This window comes from Camelus dromedarius, chromosome 23, assembly GCF_036321535.1.
Source record: "Camelus dromedarius isolate mCamDro1 chromosome 23, mCamDro1.pat, whole genome shotgun sequence".
Lineage (NCBI taxonomy): Eukaryota > Metazoa > Chordata > Mammalia > Artiodactyla > Camelidae > Camelus > Camelus dromedarius.
In genome coordinates this window covers 12,604,400-12,625,280 of record NC_087458.1, presented here as the reverse complement: position 1 = coordinate 12,625,280, position 20,881 = coordinate 12,604,400, and the positions used below count along the sequence as shown (strand labels likewise).

Genomic DNA, 20,881 nt, shown 5'->3' with positions numbered 1-20,881 from the left:
TGAACTGCTGATAACATGGTAGTTTGCTAACAGTGAGGAAGTACCTTTTACAATGTATAGTCAGCTTTCAATGATCCCTGGGTATCCCTGATATCCGTAAGTCAATTTAGTTCTGAGGGTAGTTATATACCAGTGTTGGGGGCATCCTTGTACCACAATTCTGTACCATCACTCACAGCTGATCCGTGGAGAGCTAGTGACCTGACTTAAGAAAAGGTGGCTGACAGGATAAAGTAGGGGCAGGGCATAAAGAGAATCATGGGTAGAGACAGAGATGCCAACAAAAGGGGGAGCTTGTCCTCTTGTTCCTTGCTGATCTGTAGAATCTACAGGCCCACTTTAGAGTTTCTGCTGGAACACAGTGAAGTGTGGTGAGAGAATTCCTTGGAAATCTTGACAAGGAATTCAGAAGAAGAGCATGTTTGTGAACATGGAGGAAAGTGTCTATTTCTTATTTAGATATTCTGAAATAGTGTAGCCTGTTCCTGTGGGGCCTACAGGCCCCAAAGTAAAGAATCTTTGGGAAGAGAACCCATGAGTTGTGAGGCTTCATGGGAAAGAATGTGGTGGTTAGGTGGGGGGCAAGATTCCTAAAGCAGCTCGACAGCCACAGGGCCAAAGGGGGGCCCCCCACCCAGAAAAAAAAATACTGCAGCAGGGGTGGAGGGAGAATATCCTTAGTGTTACTAAACCAAACCTGTGCCCACGTGCTGTAAAACCAATCCCTGACACCAGGTTGTGGTGAGGGGAAATGCAGCATTTATTGCAGGGCACCAAGCAAGGAGTCCAGGTAGCTAGTGCTTAAAAGACCTGGACTCCCAGAAGGCTTTCAGGGAAAGGTTTTTAAAGACAAGATAAGGGAGGAGGGTTGCAGGGTATCCATCTGCTCATGGACATTTTTCTGATTGGCTGGTGGTGAGGTAATCAGGAGTCAACATCATTGACCTTCTGGTTCCTACCAGTCTGGGGTCTACATGCTTGTGGTCAGCATATAGTTAACTTCTTCCACCTGGTGGCAGTTTCAGTGTCAGCGAAACAGCTCAAAGGATGTGGCTCAGAATTTTGTCTATAGCCTCTGAGGAGGAACTTAAAGGTCTTTGACTTTGTTTAATGACTAAACTATTCCTATTTTGTCTCACTTGACCTGCTTCCTTTCTTTCTGTGTTTTCTCACTTCTCTGATTAAATGTACTCTTTGGAACTTGAGGAAGCCCTAGGAGGCCAGTTTTTCTACAGATAAGAAGCAGGTGGAGGACATAGGGTGGGGGAAGTGGTCCGTTAGAGAAGGCCCCGTGGGGTCCTGCTTGGTTACATTGGGACAGCTAAGCACCACTTCAAGAAACTAAGCACTCATCCTCACAGAGACCACTACATCCATTGAAGCCACCATCAAAGGACAGAGCCATTCCAAGTCAAGGAGGTTCCAGAAATGCCTTACGCCTTGGTCTGCTATATGGATGGTTTTGCAAGGTAACCTCTGATTCTCCTGTCCCACCCCCTGCCCCCAGCTTCAGAGGAAACAGACCCGAGGAGGAAGGGGAGCAGTGGAAGGGCATGCCACGCTTCATCGGCCCCCTCCTGTCTTGAACTGGTAAGCCTGTGTTTAGTAATTAAAAGTGACCAGAAAGTTATGGACTCTGTCCAAGACACTATCCAAGAAATGGAAGAGAGATTTAAGACAGCCTAGTTGGAGGTAATAATTAGAAGAAACAGAGCAGGTTAAGCTTTATAACGTTTGCATTGTAAACACTCTTGAATCAGCAATAGTCCTGTTCTCTGAAGGGATCTTCAGGGCTGACATGCTAGACATAGCTGAAGACTACATGTTAGACCACAGAACTTTTTTAAAAAGTCTTCCTTTTGGGCTGTTTTCAGTGTTTGCTCCTCTAATCTAAGGGTCACTATTTAATTATTATCTAAGAATCCCTGTTTCAATGTATTTTTTAAAAAACACTTAATATATTAGTAATTATTTAATACATATTTAATAATATAGTAATAATTTAATATATATTGATTAGACAGAAGCCATATTAAGTGTTGGCAGTATGAATATAAAGAAGGAATTGCCCCTGTCTGTGAAGAAGCCATTGTGTGTATGTGCGCTTATAAATGCATAATTACGCCTCGACCAGAGAGCTACCAGACATAGCAGAGAGTGGGTAGAAGTGTGGGGTGGCTCCCAGGAGGAAGCCGTTAACTTCCTGGGGAAATCAAGAGAGGTTTCACAGAAAGCATGACGTTTAAGCTGGTTCTTGGAGGAGGTGCACATGAAGCCCATGAAAACCACGTCAGCCTTTCACACCTTGCTCAGGTCAGTTTATCAGGTTGTTTTCCCACCTGGCAGTTAGATGCCAGCAGGGCGGGGAAGTTCTGATGGGAGGAAGGAGTGCCACAGAGACAAGGCCCTGCAGGAAGGGAAGCCTGGAAGACAGGACTCCCGGAGTCTCCCAAGGGCAGTAGCAGGGTTACCAGGAAGAAAAGCGCTGCCAGAAGTGAGGGGGACCAACACTGTGGCCCAGATCAGTTTACTGAGGTCTGTTCTGGTTCTGTTGGTATATTTCAGGGGTTCTTTTTACAAGTATACTTTATTTAGCAGGATTAATCAGTGACCAGAGAGGACAGTCATTGATTCTTAAGACTTCCATTCGAAACAGCATGTGCAGAAGCGTAGAGAGACACATAGAGCATTAAACAAGGGCTGAACCAGCCGTAAATTCTCACCTCGGGACGAGGAGGTGAGCTTATACAGAAGCACAGTCCAAGTTCTCTGCATCCTTAGAGCCCTCTGCAGCTTTGATGATCTGCTCTATGTTTTTAAAATTTCCAGTTTCAAAGACGTGTGATGCCAGAACATTAGCTAATTGTGGGACTTGGAGCAAGTTTCAGAGAAAGCCTATGTTTTAAAATAACCCTAAAACTAGAAAGTTGGAATAAATTGTCGCCATGATCCTTTCCAAAGATATCTGTTTTATGACTATTTGAGGTTAGTTCAATCAGTGCTAACGACACCATAGTCAGATTTGTAGCACTGGCTGAAATTCATTCATTTAAAAACTATTTGGTGAGTATCTATTCATAAGGTTGCCAGATAAAATGCAGGGCACCAAGTTGGAACTTCAGATAAGAAACAATGACTTGTTATAAGAATGTTCCATGTGACATTTAAATATGCAGAATATTCAAATAATGTACTTAAAATTAGTCTTTAATTGAGTATCAGATTTTACTAGGTATCCTTTAAAATATTTTTTTCCCTAAATCTGGAATTCTTACTATCAAAAGCTAGGCTCTGGGAAAGATGAAACTGTGAATCAGGTATAGATCCTGCCTTTGAATCAAAAGAGACTTAAGTATAAATACTGTATTACAGAATGAAAAGTAAAAGTTTATAAGAAACATACAAGAGAAGGCTATAAAAGCTAACAAGAGGGCAAAATCACTTCCAGGCTTGAGAAGCAAGGAAAACATCTGTGGCTAAAAAATATTGCCTGCCATATCAGTAAACAAATGATGCTGCAGCCATCAGCCATCAGCCACTACCCACTGCCCCGACCGTGAACCAGAGGGAACTCAGGGCAGAGACAAGCAGGCGGCTGTCCGCTGTCCAGTTCTCAGCCACTGCAGCCACCCCCAGTGGTACACCCTGAGGGCACTCAGGGTAGGAAGCATGGGATACTGGCCCTAGAAAGCTAAGGTGTATATCAAAGGAATGATTTCAATGAGCTCAGACTCTTGCATCTTCCCATACATAGAAAAATACTAAATTCCTTAACTTGAGATACCTGGTTTTCTTTAAGTAACAGTAAACTTTTGATGTTCCGACGACCTGGCTTTGTTGCAAAAACTCCTGTATATCCTGGCTTCTCCCTTACCTCTTTGGAGCAGTCCCTTAGAACTCTCTGAGAGGCTGCCTCCCAGGCTTGAAGTCCTCAGGATGTCGGCTGATTAAAACATAATTCTCAACGTTTAGGTTGTGTGTTTTTCTTCAGTGGACACATCTGAGTTGGGCTGAAACCGATGGCAGGACTAAGGCATGTGCATGTAGTAAGGGAGTTGGGGGGCTTCCTGGAAGAGTCCATGGCCTGAGTAAAGTCTTGGAGGGGAAACACCGAGTGAGAGAGAGCAGCTACTCACTTAGTTTGACTGACCTGGTGAGTGAAGGGAAATAATTGGAAAGGTGAGGTAGGGCCATACCATGGGAGCCTGGCCAGAGACAGGAGAGATGGAGGCCAGAAGTCTGAGTAGGCCAGGGAGTTGGATTTGACGCTTAAAGGCCTTTGATCCAGAGTGGCACTGCACACCAAACAGACGAGGGGGAGTATGATGGATCATCCCAAGCCAATCACCTCCAAGAAAGAGTGGCCCATTAGTGTTGTCTTTGTCCACAAAAGGAAGCATACATCTTAACAAATGTATTAAGTGGAGAGGAAATGTGCTAACGTGGGAAAACCACAAGGGTTGGTGTGAAAACGTTCCGAGTTCTAATCGCATTCCCCCTCTGACCTTAAGTTATTTCTCGTCTCTGAATCATGGTTTCCTATCTGTAACACATGCACTTGTTACACTTGGGGGTTCTGAGTAGGTAGCAACGTGTACCTGGAACACGGTAGGAGTTCACCAGATACGAATTACCAAGTGAGTTATTATTTTACTTGCTACTTATTCCCCTCTATCCTCCAGAGTTTCTTATTTTATTGTAATAGGTGAAGATGCTATCAGTAAATAGAAAACTTCCTTTCAAAATATTTATTTTTTTCTCTTTATAGAAAAGTTAAATATTTTAAAATAAAGAACAGCATACCCATCTGAACTGAAAAAAAAAAAAAACAGGAAGAACCGAGAAGCCAATATTTGGAATTCTGTGGCCAAATATTTGTTTTAAATTGGTTCCCTCAAAACCAAAGAAAACTAGGTTCCTTCCTAACTTAAAAATCATCGGATTAGAATGGATATCCTGGGAAGGGCTTGAGTGTCTCCGGGTAATTATTAAGTGAAAGCAGACATTTCTACTTATTTATCTATGGTCTGACCAGATGATGTGAAAGTTACAGCTCAGCTAATGAACCAGGGAGTCTCATGGATGCTCTGGGCTTGATGGAATAACAGCTCATGTGGCGTATACAAGCCAGAGGCAAGGGGAGACTTGAGCAATAATAGGAGAGTTTATCCCTTGTAAAGATTCATCCTAGATGATTCTTCTGGTTTCTGTTTTTCCCCCTAGAATTCGGTCTCAATGTAAAATGGGCCACAAAGACTGATGATAAATTTGTTCTCAGAGAATAGCACCTCGAGGAAGAGTGACCCAAAGTGCCCTGCATGGTCTGAAATAAACACCATTGCTGAAATTGTTTACAGACAGTGCTAACCATTTGGGCATTTTTCTTTCAAAAATGAATTGTCATCCAGTAACTACCTTTACTCATATCCTTTCTCTTTGACCTCATTCCTGTCCCCATTGCGGAGATTCTGAAATAAATTTGCAGCTGAAGAAAAACCACCCTTCCCCTTGTCTCTCCCCAGCAGGTCTGCCGTTGGCGCGCAAGCTTCCTCCTGTGCACAGCACAACGTGGGCTGTGCCTTAGGTTCATTCTCATACTTTGCATTCAGGGTCAGTAAACTTGGTAAGTGCACAGCTGTGACACAGTAGGACTCCTAAAGACTTTAAATGCATGGACGTGATGTTATCAGTCCCAGAAGGCTAGCCTTTGAGTGATCTTCTTGGGTAACATTTTTGGCAGTGCTTCTTCCTTGGTCTTTGATAATGTTCTGAGTCTGTGTTTGTGAGACTCTCAAATTTATTTCCAATTAGATAAAGGTGACCTTCCCCTTCTCCAAGCGGAATGTCCCATGAGACCCGAGAATCCTGTTGAGGCCTAACACAGCTGTCCTTAGTTAACCGCTAGAGCACCTTCAGTCTGAAAATAGCTGACACAAAAATAAGACTGCGACACGAAGGGAGAACAGAATGGTCAGGCACACCGCACCACATTTTTTATCAAATTATTTGGGTTAGGATTTGAAAACCTGGTTAGCGCTGTAGCATTGAGAGACACTTTGAATTTAAAGTTAGATGGAGAAACTGAAAGGAGCTTAATCACAGAGCCTAGAATTAGGAATAGTCATATTCAGGATGGAAGCTTCTTGGGCTCAATGTCTGGGAACACTGAGATTAGGCTGCTTTACAATGTCGCTCTTATTTTTCTGGGTGGTCTCCACGTTAGGAGAACAGCCTGTCATGTGGGTAAGGCTGATTTCAAGACCATTGGCCTCCTTCCCATCTATTCTCCAAGAATTAATCCCCTAAGACTCACGACTGTCAGTCATGCTTTGGGAGTGAGATGGCAGAGTGATCCCTTCCTTTCTACTTGACTTTCTGCCTCTCTAGGAGAGGGCCGATTTTACTGCTTACCTTGGGAAACATGAAAGTTAAACATGATAACTAGAAATGGTGGATGAAACCAGCATTGGATGCTATGAAGTTGAACATGGGACTTGATATTCTGGAGTAATGTGTACTCTTTTTTAAAAGCAAACACATATGGGTCATTTTAGAAAGGTTAATTTCTGCCACCTCTCCAAAATACAGGTGTAATTTCAAGATTTTGCAGGTTCGGCTCCAGACCACTGCAATAAAGCAAGTGTCACAATTTTTTTTTTTTTTTTTTTTTTTTTTTTTAGTTTCCCAGTGCATACAAAAGTTATGTTTACAGTATGCAGTAGTTTATTAAGGGTGCAATAGCATTCTATCTAAAAAAATACATACCTTTATAAAAAATACTTTAGTGCTGAAAAATGCTAACCATCATTTGACAATGCAGGGTTGCCACAAACCTTCAATTTATTAAAAACACAGTATCTGAAGTGCCAGGAAGTGAAACCTAATAAAACGAGGTAAGCCTGTATTCCCAAAACAATGACAGAGTAAAACTGTCATTTAAAACACCAGAAACACCATTTGTGGAAGAAGACTTTTTTTCCCACTCTTTCAGTTAGGAAAGAATGATACTTATTAGATCAAAATCAGAGAGCAATGATGTTTACTCAGAAGCCATAACACTGGACTCTGGGAAACAGAGTCCAGATCATTATTTTTCAGAATTTCTCTTCTCAGTGACCTGTAGAGGGTTTCCCTCCACGAGGAAACACCCCAGCGTTGATGTTAGATTCCTCATCAGCAAAGAATTGTACCTTCTACCTTGTACCTATCATGTGCTTCTCGCTGTTCAAGGCATTTTCATATGCCCTCCTTCTTTGTTTATTACAGTAATAACCCTGTGATGGCATTACTATTTCAGAAGACCTCCAAATTTGAGAAAGACACGCAAAAAAAAAAAAAAAAAAAAAGGGAGAAACATTGGTTGCTATTCTCCAACTGGCTTCTCTACAGCCTTTTCTTCCTAATATTTAAGAGCTATAATAAGGAAGGAAGACTGGCATTTTAAACACTGGGGTTTGCTCAAGGAGAATTCACTCTTCTGCTAGAAGAGGGTGACTTGTTTCTCCAAGGCTGACGTGTGTACTGTCCACCTAGACTTTATACCATCCAGCTCCTTTTTGCCTCCTTCCAGTGCCTACCCCGAGAAAACAGAGAATATACTATTGACTTAATAATTCTTACAAAACACAGTGTTTGAATTTCAGAATAGGGACAAGGGAAACACACAACAGGCCGTCTCTCAATTCTGTGCTTCTATCACAGAAATCTGAGTGTTCTTTTAAAGGGCACTATGGGTTTTTTTTTTCCTTCCAACAGCCACAAGGTAAATAATGATCTACCTAACCTGCATAATAGCAGTCAGTAGAGTAATTTGGAATTTAACTGTTACATACATAGATGTATGTGCATGCCCTGCCACTCCAAATGTAATATATATTTCATATGTCTATGGCCTGTATCCCCTTCGTTCCTTGTACTGGGCCTCGTATATTTTTAGTGCTCAATAAATATTTGTCAAAATCAATCAGAAATGAAATGAAAGAAATAAAAACTTCTATCTATACGCCTATCCATAGTAAACAGTAGTAGCAGTATTTTTCTTTCAAAAAAAAAAACCAGAACAACAGTTTCCAAGAAAAACCACTGTTCCTTGATGACTTGGCAATCAACAACTCCCAGCTCAAAAAATAAAATGAGATAAAGCAAAACATTAGCTCTGTTGTTAAAATGTCTTCAGAATAATTTGTTCATCATAAAGTCAGTTATGATTGAATTGTGTTTTTATGAAACTCTTGGGAATATATTTCGTTTTGCTCCTTGTTCTGATTTCACTTGTAATAGGATGGAATTCTCTTTCTCCCTTATTCCTTTGTCTCTGCGCTGCCCATTTCTGTGAAAAGGAAGATGGGATTAAAAATAAAAAAAGGTTGAGACTTGGCTAGTATAACAAGTGAGAGTCAATACATCAAGAGAAAGCTTTCTTTTTTTCTTTTTTCTGGTTTTTTTTTTGTTTGTTTGTTTGTTTTTTTTTTTTTTTTTGGTCTTCTAAACACCATGCTCTGAAGAATTTAAGGTCAAAATGCCTCCCCTGAAGATTCACAGTGTCAATCTGATGTCATCCATCAAGGATGGAGCCAGGATATTTGCTTAAAGCCCTGATCCTTGATGCATTGATGGTGCACCTCCAAAGTGGATTCCAGGACCTGGGACTGGAGCGGGGATGGGCAGAAAAGGAAGAGAAAAAAAAATGGGAGGAAGACTGGAGGGACAGAGCAACTTGCATGTCCTGATCTGGCAGTATAGTATGGTGGTTATTGTCACCTCTGGAATCTGATGCCTAAGTTTGAATCTGTCACCCTATTAAATGAGGGAGTTAATAGACCTGAATTCAAAGAGTTATTTTAAGAGGTAAATGAATTATTCATGTAAATTCCTTAGAATAGTAGGTGACAAGTAATCATTTTATAAATGTTAGCCATTATTATATGAGTCAGTCTGTATTGAATTAGAAGGTGTTTTGATGGGGAAAGAATGCAAGCATTTTGACCCCTCTTCTGGACCACATATGTGTGTTGGATCAGCTAACAAAAATTTCGGTTTGTCACTACGTGACAATCCCCAATTTGCTTGGTTTCCAAATTCCCTACATAGCACAGTGATGACTTTAGTTTTCCCATTAACAGGAGACTATCACCTTCTTTGCTGATTCTATAAATCTTTTTGAAGAACTAGTTCAAGCTCCCCCCATTTTTCAAAACTACATAATTTATTTCTTGAACTAAGTTCACTAATGGAACAAGTTTTCTATTTTTAGTTTTCAGACATATTTTTTACATAAAATCTTGTGCTTTCTTTTTTACTCAAAGTGCCATTAAAGCAAATGCTTATAATATACTATCAAATTTTTAAAACACAGGGCATAATACCATATGTACACGTTAACTCTGACTGTTTATTATAGTTGCCTCCAGAGTAAGATTATGGACAACTTTTGACTGCCTTTTTATACTCTTGAATATTTTCTAAATTACCTTAATATCCTTGAATTACTTTGAAAAGCAATTAAAGCATTATTTAAATGTTTGTGTTCCCTCCAAAATGAAAGTTATCCAGACTAAATTATAAACGGAGAAGTAAAACTAAAAAGAAGGGCCTGGTTTCCCTTGGAGCGTATCCCTCAGATTAATACTGCCAGTGATTTTACTGCCAGTCTAGGATTAAATGGTAAAAATAGATGATACCAATATATTTCAAATGTTGTTCTGTCAGAGTAACCTGGCCTACAGGACCTGAACACATGGTATTTTCTCTTTCCTTAATACCATTTAGTCCACATCACAAAGACTCCATTTATCAGTTCCACAAATAAGATGGTTATTCTGCATTGGGCCTATAGACAATCCCAGATTTTTTCAGAATAATGAGAAAGGAGGAGATAGAAATGAGTCCAATCCTAAATGTTGTATAACAGCAAAACCGTTTCCATTTGGGGTTGGAAAGTACGTGCTACAACATGGATTAACCTTAAAAATATGATATGTGAAAGGAGCCATGTACAAAGACCATATATTCTATGGTCCCATTTATATGAAATGTTCAGAAAAGGAAACAAAAAGACAGAAAGCAGTGGTGGTCTGGGGCTAGTGAGAGTGATAATGAGAAAACAGACTACAAAAGAGCTTACAGGAAAATATGGGGATGATTTAAAAAAATTTTAATACTAGTGAGTGGTGATGGTTGAAAATCTCTATAAATTTACTAGAAATCATTGAATTGTATACCTAAGTCAGCGAGTTTCATAGCATTTAAATTATACCTCAATAGAGCTATTCCAAAAAAGTTAAAAAAAAAAAAATAAGGAATGGTGAAGACCAAAGTCTCTGATCAAGTCTGCCTTTGTGTATTTAGCAAAAGACTGAGTTGCACAATGATTATTTTTCCTTCTTGTCTGACTTGATTAACTCTGCTTTCAATAGTAAAAAGTTTATGGGAAATTTAAATGCTTAACTCCCTAGAGGACTTTTGACTTTCCTGTTGTCCTCAAAGGAGAAACATCCAAATAACAGATGCAAAAAATTCATTAATGATGAAAACTGTAGAATTAAAAAAAAATTTAAGACAGGTTGCCAGTAATTCTTTTTATCTCTCTTCTCAACAGATCTTTTCACTTTCTGAAGTCCCTACAGACTAAATCAACCATAGTGGCATGTCTTAGCCAGTCAGGATGCTGTAACAAATAGACCCTGGGTGGCTTAGACAACCAACATTTATTTCTCACTGTTCTGGAGTCTGGGAAGCCCCAGATCAAGATGCTGACTGATTCAATTCCTGCTGAGAGCTCTCTTACCTATTTGCAGGTGGCCTCCTTCTTGCCCACAGAGTGCTCAGCTCTTGCCCCAGACATGAACTGGTTTCTCAGTTCCAGAGTTAAACATGTCAGCCAGTTTGGCTACTGACTCATGAACTATGGATTGTTAGCTCCATTATACAGACGAGGCTATTTGCTTTCATGTGGATTGCTTTGATTATGATATTATTGCCCTGGAGAGCCCAATTTAGGACAGTCCCAGACCCTAACTTTTGGGGAGGAAGGAAAGAAACAAACAACAGGAAGAAAATACCCCCCTTTTCACCCATAGGAATGTAAAAGTTTACTAGGAGAAGAATGTAGTAAAATCATGTCTTTGAAATAGTAATCTCTTTCCCCATTTCCTGTCTTTCTATACAAGATACTAGTTAACTGTGTTCATCATTCCAGGGAAGGGCACACATCTTGTGAGTCTTTGATCTTGGCTTTGTTTTCCAAAAGACTTGCAGGAAAGGATTAGAGGAGAGCCAAAGTGTTTGGAAAGCACATGAACTGAGAAGACTGTCCCTCTTCCTAAATTAGTAAAATACTCTTCCAGGCTTGTGAAGGGAAGGAGCAATGCAGGGGATGAGAACAGTGTGCTGTGGGTCTGAGACACAGAAAGGCTCTGTACCTTTCTTCTCTGAAATAGTCCAGGAAGTGATTTGAGGTCTGTGGTACCCTCAAGAGCAGAGAAGGGACCCCGTGTTGTAGACAGAACCTAGGAAAGGTGACAAGACCTCAGAGAGGGTATTTATGCAGAGATGTCCAAAGACAGTCTTTAAGAGATGGCTGAAAAGCAGCACAAAGATTTCTATGCCTTTATGCATAAGGAAGAAGGGGCAGAGAGAGCTACCAGTCCTGGAGGGGTTGCAGAAGGAGGACCAAAGGGCATCACAGTGATGGCTGGTGTGGACAGATGAGAAGTCCAGGCAGCATGCCCACCGCTGGGGTTTGACCTGCGTAAGCTCTCATCAAATCTGAGACACAAACTGGAGAAGGAGAGGAAACATGTAAAGTTTCTGCTAGACTAGCAGAATAGAAGCTTGAAATCCAGTTTAGGCTGAGTTATAAAACAGGAAAGTTAAATTTATTTCACATCTGGATTTGAGGCCTCCGATTCACAATAGCTGAACAGCCACTTACGCTGCTGGGCAGCTTCATGCATTTGTGTCCCGAGTCTCCACCCAGGTGCACATAGCGAGACCGAAAGCTGTCTTATGCATCCTTATATTTCCTTCAGAATGTAATGGTTTTTCAGTCATTTAACATACTTGTAAAGCATGCATGGGTTTCCAGGACTGTTTAGTTCCTGAGGGTACGTCTTCGAGCAAAACCGGGGATGTTCCTGGTTTCATGGAGTTCACAGTCTATTACAAGAGATGGACAGTATTCTGATGGCCCCCAGAAGACTAAGATCCACCTCGTTTAGGGACTCAAGGTCACAGAAGTTCTCCTGGTCAGGGCTCAGAACCAGACTGCTTTATCTCCTCTGTCCTAGGATGTACTGCTTCTGATGACATGGAAACTTACAAAGCACACAAACATTAAAAACAGCCACTATGTGGTCTGTTAATATGTGACAGTGTACCACGTATTATATAAAGGAATTGAACCAGGTATTAAATACCACATATTAAAATGTAGGAATATTTTTAAAGTAGAATGTAAAACAGTTTGCCCAACCTGAAAAAAAAAAAGAGAGAGTTGGACAGTATTCAAATGAACAACTATATATTTTAGGTGGTGATAAGTGAAGGGAAAATTATAAATCAGGGCAAGAGGCGTATCTAGAGGATTCACTGGTTTTGCATACATGGTATTTACTCAGTGAAACTGTTAAACTGAATTGACTGGAACTCATGCTTTTTGGAGCACTGGCAATGATTTCATTTTCTCAAGAAAGCCAAAATAAGCAAATGAGAGGAGCAAATATTTACATAAGATTCACAAATAAAACAAACCAGCCAAAGACCTTATTAATAAAATTAAGGAAAGGGACATAAAAATTTAAAAATCACACAGACAAGAACAAATACATTTTTATTAACTTAAATCCAAATACGCCTGATTCCAAAACTTGTGAAGTGTTACAACATCATGAAACAAAAAAATAGACTTTGGGTCTGAATTCCTGTTTCAGTTAGGTTCCTTCAAGCAAGTTCCTTAACCTTTCTTAGCTTTCTTGAGCTTCAGTCTTCTTATAACATAAAACGAGATTAGTAATTCCAAACTCACTGATATGCTGTTGGGAAGATTCTATTTAATAAATTATAATTTTAAATATTATGTAATGTTATGATAAAAATATTATGATAATGTAATCACCCAATAAGTGATAATTATTTAAAAAAATATTAGCTCCCTTCCATGTGGTTCCTCCTCACAGACATGTACGTTGACACACAGAAGTGGGGAGGGAAATAATGTGTACTGGCAATGTATCACTGCTTTATGAGCAGAATGGAACACAAGGATATTTTGAAGCAACCAGAGGGTGCCTTCGGTGTTCTTTTCTTGGAATTTGCGCTTGACCTCCATTGCCCAGCATTTATCTAGGTGTTTTCCCGTCCTGGCAGGGGATACGGTCAGTCTGTTACCAGGGCACCCGGTGCTCGGGGCTCCTGCCCCACATGCACACGTCCAAAACAAGCCTCTGCCCGCCTGCTGGCCACTCTGGGTTTGCTGATGCCATGTTCTGTCACCCTTTCCAGCCTATACTTCTAGAGTGATGAAGAACTTCTGCAGCTCCCAGGAATCCCACAGTAACTCCCACTGGCATTTAGGAGTCAGGTATCACATGCCCTCCCTGCTCTGTCTCCAGCTGGACTAACGTTCTTCGTTATTCTTGAGGTACCTGAGGTTCCCTCCATTATAAATTTCTTGCTGCACTGTATTGCAATCATCTGTTTGTAGATCTCTCTCTTCTCAGGGGCAGCAAGCTCTTTAAGTGCTGGATGTAAACTGGGAGTTCAGATATTTAATTCAGCACGTGAAGGGATAAGCCAACATCACTATGTAATATGCACAGACCACTTTGGCTCCGTGCCTCGCCTGATGCTAGCGATTTTACATGTAGTAAAATGTGCATTTTAGTATTCTCTTTCTGAATGTGAGGCTGTGAGTTTGGGTTAAATAATTCAAGGTGTGTGCATCTAAAAGAGAAGCGTGTCAGGCCAAACCAGACGGAGTGCCAGCAGAGAGAACCGTTTAGTAGATGGGGGCTTTTAGCTTTCCCACATCGCTTATAAACATAGCTGCAATTTTCTGCCTCTGTGTAAGGCAGGCTTTGGCTGTAGGATTCTGAATGTCACTGTCAAAAGACAAAGATGCAGAAGGGGAAAGGGTTTGGCCGTTATTAAGCCATCTCAATTTACACCAGATTTATATCCATCTTCCAACCACCCACAACTACCTTCTGTAGAGGGCATTAATTAGTCATTTTTTTTTCACTTTTTATTTACTTTTTATTTTTTTAGGGAACATCTGAAATACATTATTCCTCAAGCTGAAAATTCCCAGATGAATATCCTGAGAAACTAGCTGGGTTTCTTCTCTAGTAACATTCAAAACCGTCAATTAATTCTTCTGTGAACAGATTCAAACCACAAAGGTTTTTAATGGCTTTGGAAGAAGCCAAAAGGGCTACACGCATAAATACTTTCTTCAACATAGACTGCATGTTGCTTGGACTGAGTTCTGCGGAGAGGGCCAGGGCTGGTGGGAATGCAGTCACTGGGGACTAGCCATCCTAATCCAGGCGTCTCCCTAGGGAGGGCTGTTTTTAAGGTGCCACAGGGATCAGTTAATGAGGCCAGCCTGAGGTCTTGGGTCATGTCTGAAAGAGGAAACAGCAAAATCTTCATGGGAAACTTGTGCGAAAATGAACACAGCCAGGACATACAAGTATTATCTAGCACCCTAGGGAGGTTGTAAGTATAGCCTAAGAGAGAAAATAGCAGGGGTTGGGGAGACAGGGGTAACGGATATAAAACTGGATTAAGAGTTTAGTCCCAACACGGTTAGAAAACCCCAGTGTGTGTGTCACTGTCTCTCTTTGGGCCTCAGTTTCCTCACTGTAAATGTCCCTTCCGGTTACATTCTGTGAGATCCCTTCTACAGCCTAAGATCGATGCTGCTGCTTTCAAGTAAATCTCCTGGCTGAAAAGCAAAACAGATACAAAAGAGAACGTAAAATGATATTACTTTTGAATGTGTGGAAAGCAATAACATTAGAATAGAAAGAGGGTAACTTTTTGCCAATAGATGGGAGGTTGGGAGTTTGAAGATTCCCCACCCCCACACTCACCAGTTCTAAACCTCAGAGAGGACAAAACTGGTGCTTTAGATCCCCAGGGGGAATTCTAGATGTAAATAATCCCAACGAAGAAGCCCTTTCTAATCTTACCCTCCCAAACCGCAAATCCCCTTCCTGTGTGTTTCCCACTTACCCAGGCAGAAATAAGCATTCTTCCTGTTTGCTTTCAATAGTCTCCAGTAAATATCTCAAAAACGAAACTCACACACATCAAATTATTTTGTAACCCTTTCTTTGGTGGTCTAATCTAGATAGCATGGACCAGAATGACAGCTCCTTGATAGAAAGGATTGTGTCTTAATTCATCACTTTGGTATTCCCAGGTTCTGTATTAGTACTTGGCCATTGTAGGACTTCAAAAAAATAAGTGCTGATTAAACGGAAGGATGAATGAGTAATTATGTTGAAAAGAAATATGATCAAAGGGAAAAGGGAAAGGTGGCTGGCAACATTGCCTCCAAAATCCTTTCAGATCTGAGATCCTTAAGCTTTTATTGATCCAATCACCCGAACAGTTTTCTAAATATCAATATGATTTTGTGACGATGCTCTTCCCCATCAACCCTCGCTGTTTCCTTAGACTTCTGTGTGCTTGTTTCTTGCATTTACATTTCTGCCTCTGTCTCCTCCAGCACCAGGATGTCAGCATTGTTAGGCTGACAGTGACTTCCATCCTCCTTTTCCCTCCATAGTTGTGCAGTGTTCTTTGTTGCCCTGTCTTGGGATGACAGATTGGGAAGAAAGCATCTTTTGAAACTGATTTCCAAATTGCTCAGGTAATGTACCTTTTTTTGTGTGAAGTTCCTTTTAAGCAAAGATGCAGTTGAAATTAATGTAAACCAATCTTAATGACATTCTGTTTATTGGATGGGTGTGTATCTGCCTACTGGCTAATTAATCATCACCCTAACCTCTTCACCAACTTCCTCTTCCTCCTCTCTCATTCCTGTTCCCTCCCTATCCCCAAGCTTCCTTTAACTTTAGGAAAGACAGGTTTCATTCTACCTTAATTTATTCCTGATCACTGATTTTCAATGTTGATTTAGATTAGAAATAAAACAGAGAAATGTTGTGTAGATTTTGGTATCTTGACATGGGAAATCTGTAGAAGAGGAGGACTGCTTTGATCTTAGAAGAAACAGAGTGAAAACACCTTGTGTCCTTTATTAGAAAAGTGCTAAGAAAGTTGACTCACCCCGGAGGGATCTTAGCAGTCATTTAAACACACTCAGTAGCTTGAATTCTCTCTTTAAAAGCTTTCAAGCAGAATCACACAACAACTTCATCATACACGAGATCCACATTTGTACTCAGCTGGTGTACTGCTGTGATTTAGAATTATAGAACATTAAATTTGCTACAGTCCTTTCATTTTTACAGGTGAGGAAACACAGGCTCAGAATGGAGTGGCTTATTTAAGGTTACATAGACAATTAGTGGCAAATCCATGTTTAGTGCTTCTCTTTTAGCAATCTAAAGTTTGGATTTTTTTTTTTCCAATCAGTGTCCATGGAGAAAAAAATTACCACCTTTCAAATCACTTCTTATTTGTTTCAAGTTTGTCTCTACAAAACACCTGAAAGAATACGATATGCAACTGGGGATATGGCGCATTCTCATAGCACTCACTGACATAAATTTGACTTTCAGCTTATCTCCTGGCCCCTAGTTGAGAGTAGGACATTGAGAAAATTGGGTGCACCAGGCAGGTACACTTGGAGATCAGAGGTAAGTAATGAAGTAAGGAAATGGCTGGAACGACATCTCTGAATCTGTTTTGCAGATACCCATAATCTGTAAGATGCTAATTATGGGCAAAAAAAGGTAATCATGGTAAAAATTCAATTGCAAAATACTGCAATAAACACAGTTAAGTGAGACTTTTAACTTTTACTCTGCGAAATAGTCTGTAAAGAGAATGAAAAGACAAGCTACAGACAGCAAGAAAATATTGGCAAAACACATAGTTGACAAAAAGACTTATCTAAAGATCTCCCAAAAGAATACAACTGGAAAATGGGCAAAAGACATGAAAAGAAATTTCATCAAGCAGAATATGCAGATGGCAAATAAACATATGAAAAAATGTTCAACAATATTAATCATTAAGGAAATAAAAACTCCACAATGAGATACCAATGTATACCCACTAAAATGGCTACAATCAAACAGACAGACAATACCAAGTGTTAACAAGGATGTGGCAAAACTAGATCTCTCATACGTTGCTGATGGGAATGCAAAATGGTACAGCTACTCTGGAAAATAGTTGGGAAGTTTCTTAGAAAAATAAATATATACTAAATGTACAACCCAGCCATCACATTCCTGGGGGTTCATCCCAGAGAAATGAAAATGTATGTCCACACAAAAATGTATATGAATTTGCAGGCTTCATTTGTAATAGACAAAAACTGTAAATAATTCAAATATCTTTCCATGGGTGAATGTTTCAATAAACTGTGGTACACACATAGTGGGAAAATGAATGAACAACTGAAATATAGAGCAACTTGAATGAATTTCAGGGGAAATACCCTGAATAATAATTTTTTAAAAAGCTAATCTCAAAAGGCTACATACTGTATGATTCCATTTAAATAAGATTCTCAAAATGACCAAATTATAGAGTTGGGGAACATGTTAGTGGTTGCTGGAGGCTAAGGAGGGAGATGGGTGTAACTATGAAGGAATAGCTGGAAATCTAGGCTGGAGTTACACATTTGGGAGCCATCAGCATACAGGTGGCACCTAAAGCCAGGAGATTATGAGATCACTTTGGACAAAGTGAAGATGGAAAAGATGAAAAGTCCAAGGATCAAGTCCAAAGCCCTGATATATTTAAGAATTCCTGAGAAAAGGAGAGATCAGCAAAAGAAACTTAAGATGTGACCAGAGCATGTTAGAGTGATGGGGTTACAGGGTGATTATTTTTTTCCCTTTTTTATATTTTCCTCATCATAGTTTTATTACTTAAAAGATGAAAAAAGTGTGAGTAAAACTTTTTGATATGTTTCTAAACTCCTTAGAGACTGGAGAAGGTCTATTGCTTGTTCAGAGATCCTTACATGGACTCCATCTCCACTGAGAAACCAACATTTTCCTCAAAGACCTTGTTAACTCAAGGAATATATTGGCTCAGATGTTTAACAGGCATGACAGACGATTGAGTTCCTCTGGTATATGTTATGTGGTCTTAAATAAATGTAACTTGAGGGGAAAAAAACTGAATTGTATCACTAGACATCTTTTAAGGTTGAACTTTTTCTCGCCTAGATTCTAAACTTCATAAGTTGAGGGATGTAGTACCTACCAAGTTCTGTGCAGTGTCTTTCACTTAGTAAGGTTCCATTACGCTTGAAACGTTTAGGTTTGTTAAAATCCCAGAAACACCTCCAATCTTGTATTTATGAAAAACTCCCTTGCTAATGACTAAGGCCTGGGCAGAACTTGTCTATAATTTTACATGTCCAGATTTTTTTCCCTTTTATGGATGGAGTTTTATAGATCATAAATTCAAATGCTCGGAGAACCTTAGAATTTATTTATTCTCTCCCTACCAATCCTCTTGTGTTGAGTTACTGACTCAACAGAGCTCAGCTGAGATTGGCACTCTTCTAACACTAATAATATGTTTTATTTTTTCAGGATCTTTCTGCCAAGAGCTTAAAAGTAGTGGGGTGAGCAGGGAAAGGCATTTCCTCTCCAAAGACCAAATCTTGAAAGTCCATCCTTGCATCAGCCACAGGAAGGCTCTTTCCAGTCCCACCACACCTGACTTTAGTAGCTTTTCTTTAACAGGGTCTTAGGTAAGCTGGGTTCTTTTGTAGCTGTGCAATGAACTCACTGTGTGACTTCAGACAAACCATTTAATCTTGATCCTACAACGACTCACCCTCACTGCCTCTTAAGTTTGCTGTGCGAATACATCAGACACTATTCATGATAGGTTCAAGATATGTAGACGGTTAAAGCTCATTGACCTAAGTATAGATAATCTTTACATATTTGTCTTCAGCTTTCTTTTTTTCTTTTCATTCAATTTATGGTAATTTCATGACAATAGTGATTGTTCCCAGAAGATTAAATCCACAGTTTGTGTCTCTAGTCATGCTTTGTTCTAGATGATCAGCAGTCAGCTCTGCACCTCCACACCTTAAGCCATGTTTGCAGAAAGATTTAGGACTCAGCTGGAGAACCCAATGGACATCTCTGGGGCCTGGTGTCCTGAGTCAGCAGAGCTCTATAAGGCAGTGTTAAATTAAATGCATGAGCTGAGTACTTCCAGGCTCAAGCCCATATCACTCTGAGAAATGTGGCAACATCATATCTACTGACTGGAATACCATGGACTGAGCCAGGGGGAGCTGAGGGAAGGCAGCAGAAGATAAATATAATGAGGAGATTAATCACTAGCACTTACTAGAGATTCATGACATTAACTCATTTAACCTTCAGGACAAACTTGCACACCAATTACTATCATTCCCCATTTTATAGAAGTGGAAACTGAGACACAGAAAGAGTGGGTGACTTTCTCAAGGAAGTGTTGAAGGTTTGGTAGAAAGTTAGAGGCATGATTTAATCTTCTGAAAAGAAGACTTTCCTCCATGCTGTGAAAACCTTAAATTAGAAGAATGGTGATAAACATACTAAAAGGATTATTACCGTAGTGCAGTAGAGAAGTGAAGGCTCAACCTGAAAGTTTCCAGAAGGAGGAACTGATTCTTCCTTTCTTGTATTTCCATAGAAGAGACACTTTACTCTCCATAAAGCAGATTACTGGAGTGGATACTTTCTGTCTCTTTCCACTCATTTTTCTTCCAGCGCAGAGAGCAGGTGTAGATTATTTGAAATTTGAGAGCTTCATGCCCAGTGGGGTAACTTAACTTGCAGTATGTTTATGAAATCAAATTGCAGTGTGATAACTTTCTTCATTCTCCTTCGCTCTTGTATTTTTGGCCCCTTGTTTTACAAGAGGAGACAGGGCTATCTCAACTCTCCCTCCCATTGTGAAGCAGACAAACAGGGGCAGATGTTCCTCTGTTTGTTGAAGATGGACCATTTTCCAGTTTCTTCTTTGCCATTTGAATAATTTTGTCAAACCCTAGTCTTCCTACTAATGCCAATGCCATATTTAGGTTGAAGTGTTAAGATGGTCCAAGTTGGCTCAAGATCCTAGCCACTACAAATCCAACTTACCAAAAACTCTGCATTTTGTGCTTTACTGAACAGCCATCAATAGAGATGATTCTTTGCACCTTATTTATCTATATTCCTGCTATAATCCTAAGGAGAGGAAAGGTTATTAGCATGGAGATTCCAAGAAGAGCACCAGTGGAGATAGAAATAAAAGATTTGTATTTCCCAGGCAGTGTTGTGTTTTTTTTTTCTTCTCTTTTTCCTGGAAGTGCTTTTCCCTAATTTTTTGAGTAAACTCTGCTTCCCTGCTTGAGCAGTGCCAGAACAGTTTCTGTAAATAAGGATTAGGGATGGCTCACTTTAAAACAAGGGTAATGCTGTTCCCCGTCCCCTCTTAGGTTCATAGTAGAACATTATAGATCCTGGTGAGTTTTCTATCATCTCATCTTGAATGGCAATCAAAACTCCATCTGAGTCCTTAGGACACCCTACTGGAGTGTCAGAAGTCATTAAACTAAAAGAGTAAAGATAAACAACAGGGGTCTTTGATCCCTGGGACTAGTAATCAGTTCATTAAAAAATTAGAGGGTAAGGTCCAGTAACATGCTGTAACCATATTAAAGCCAAGGCAGATC

The 20,881-nt window shown here is 40.0% G+C and overlaps 1 long non-coding RNA gene across 10 annotated transcripts in view; it reads left to right on the top strand.

Annotated features, from left to right (window-relative positions):
• The window catches only part of LOC105092706 (uncharacterized), a 41,459-nt gene that overhangs the window by 12,141 nt on the left and 8,437 nt on the right, over positions 1-20,881 (top strand). For 3 of the 10 annotated variants that reach the window (XR_010377533.1, XR_010377524.1, XR_010377526.1), the window contains exon 2: positions 15,797-15,880. The exons of 1 other annotated variant lie outside the window; for it this stretch is intronic. This is a non-coding gene — a long non-coding RNA (uncharacterized LOC105092706). Of the gene's footprint in view, positions 1-1,507; positions 1,591-13,500; positions 13,580-15,796; positions 15,881-18,752; positions 18,914-20,881 lie in introns of all 10 variants that reach the window. 6 more of the 10 variants (XR_010377525.1, XR_010377529.1, XR_010377528.1 and 3 more) reach the window with 5 other exon arrangements.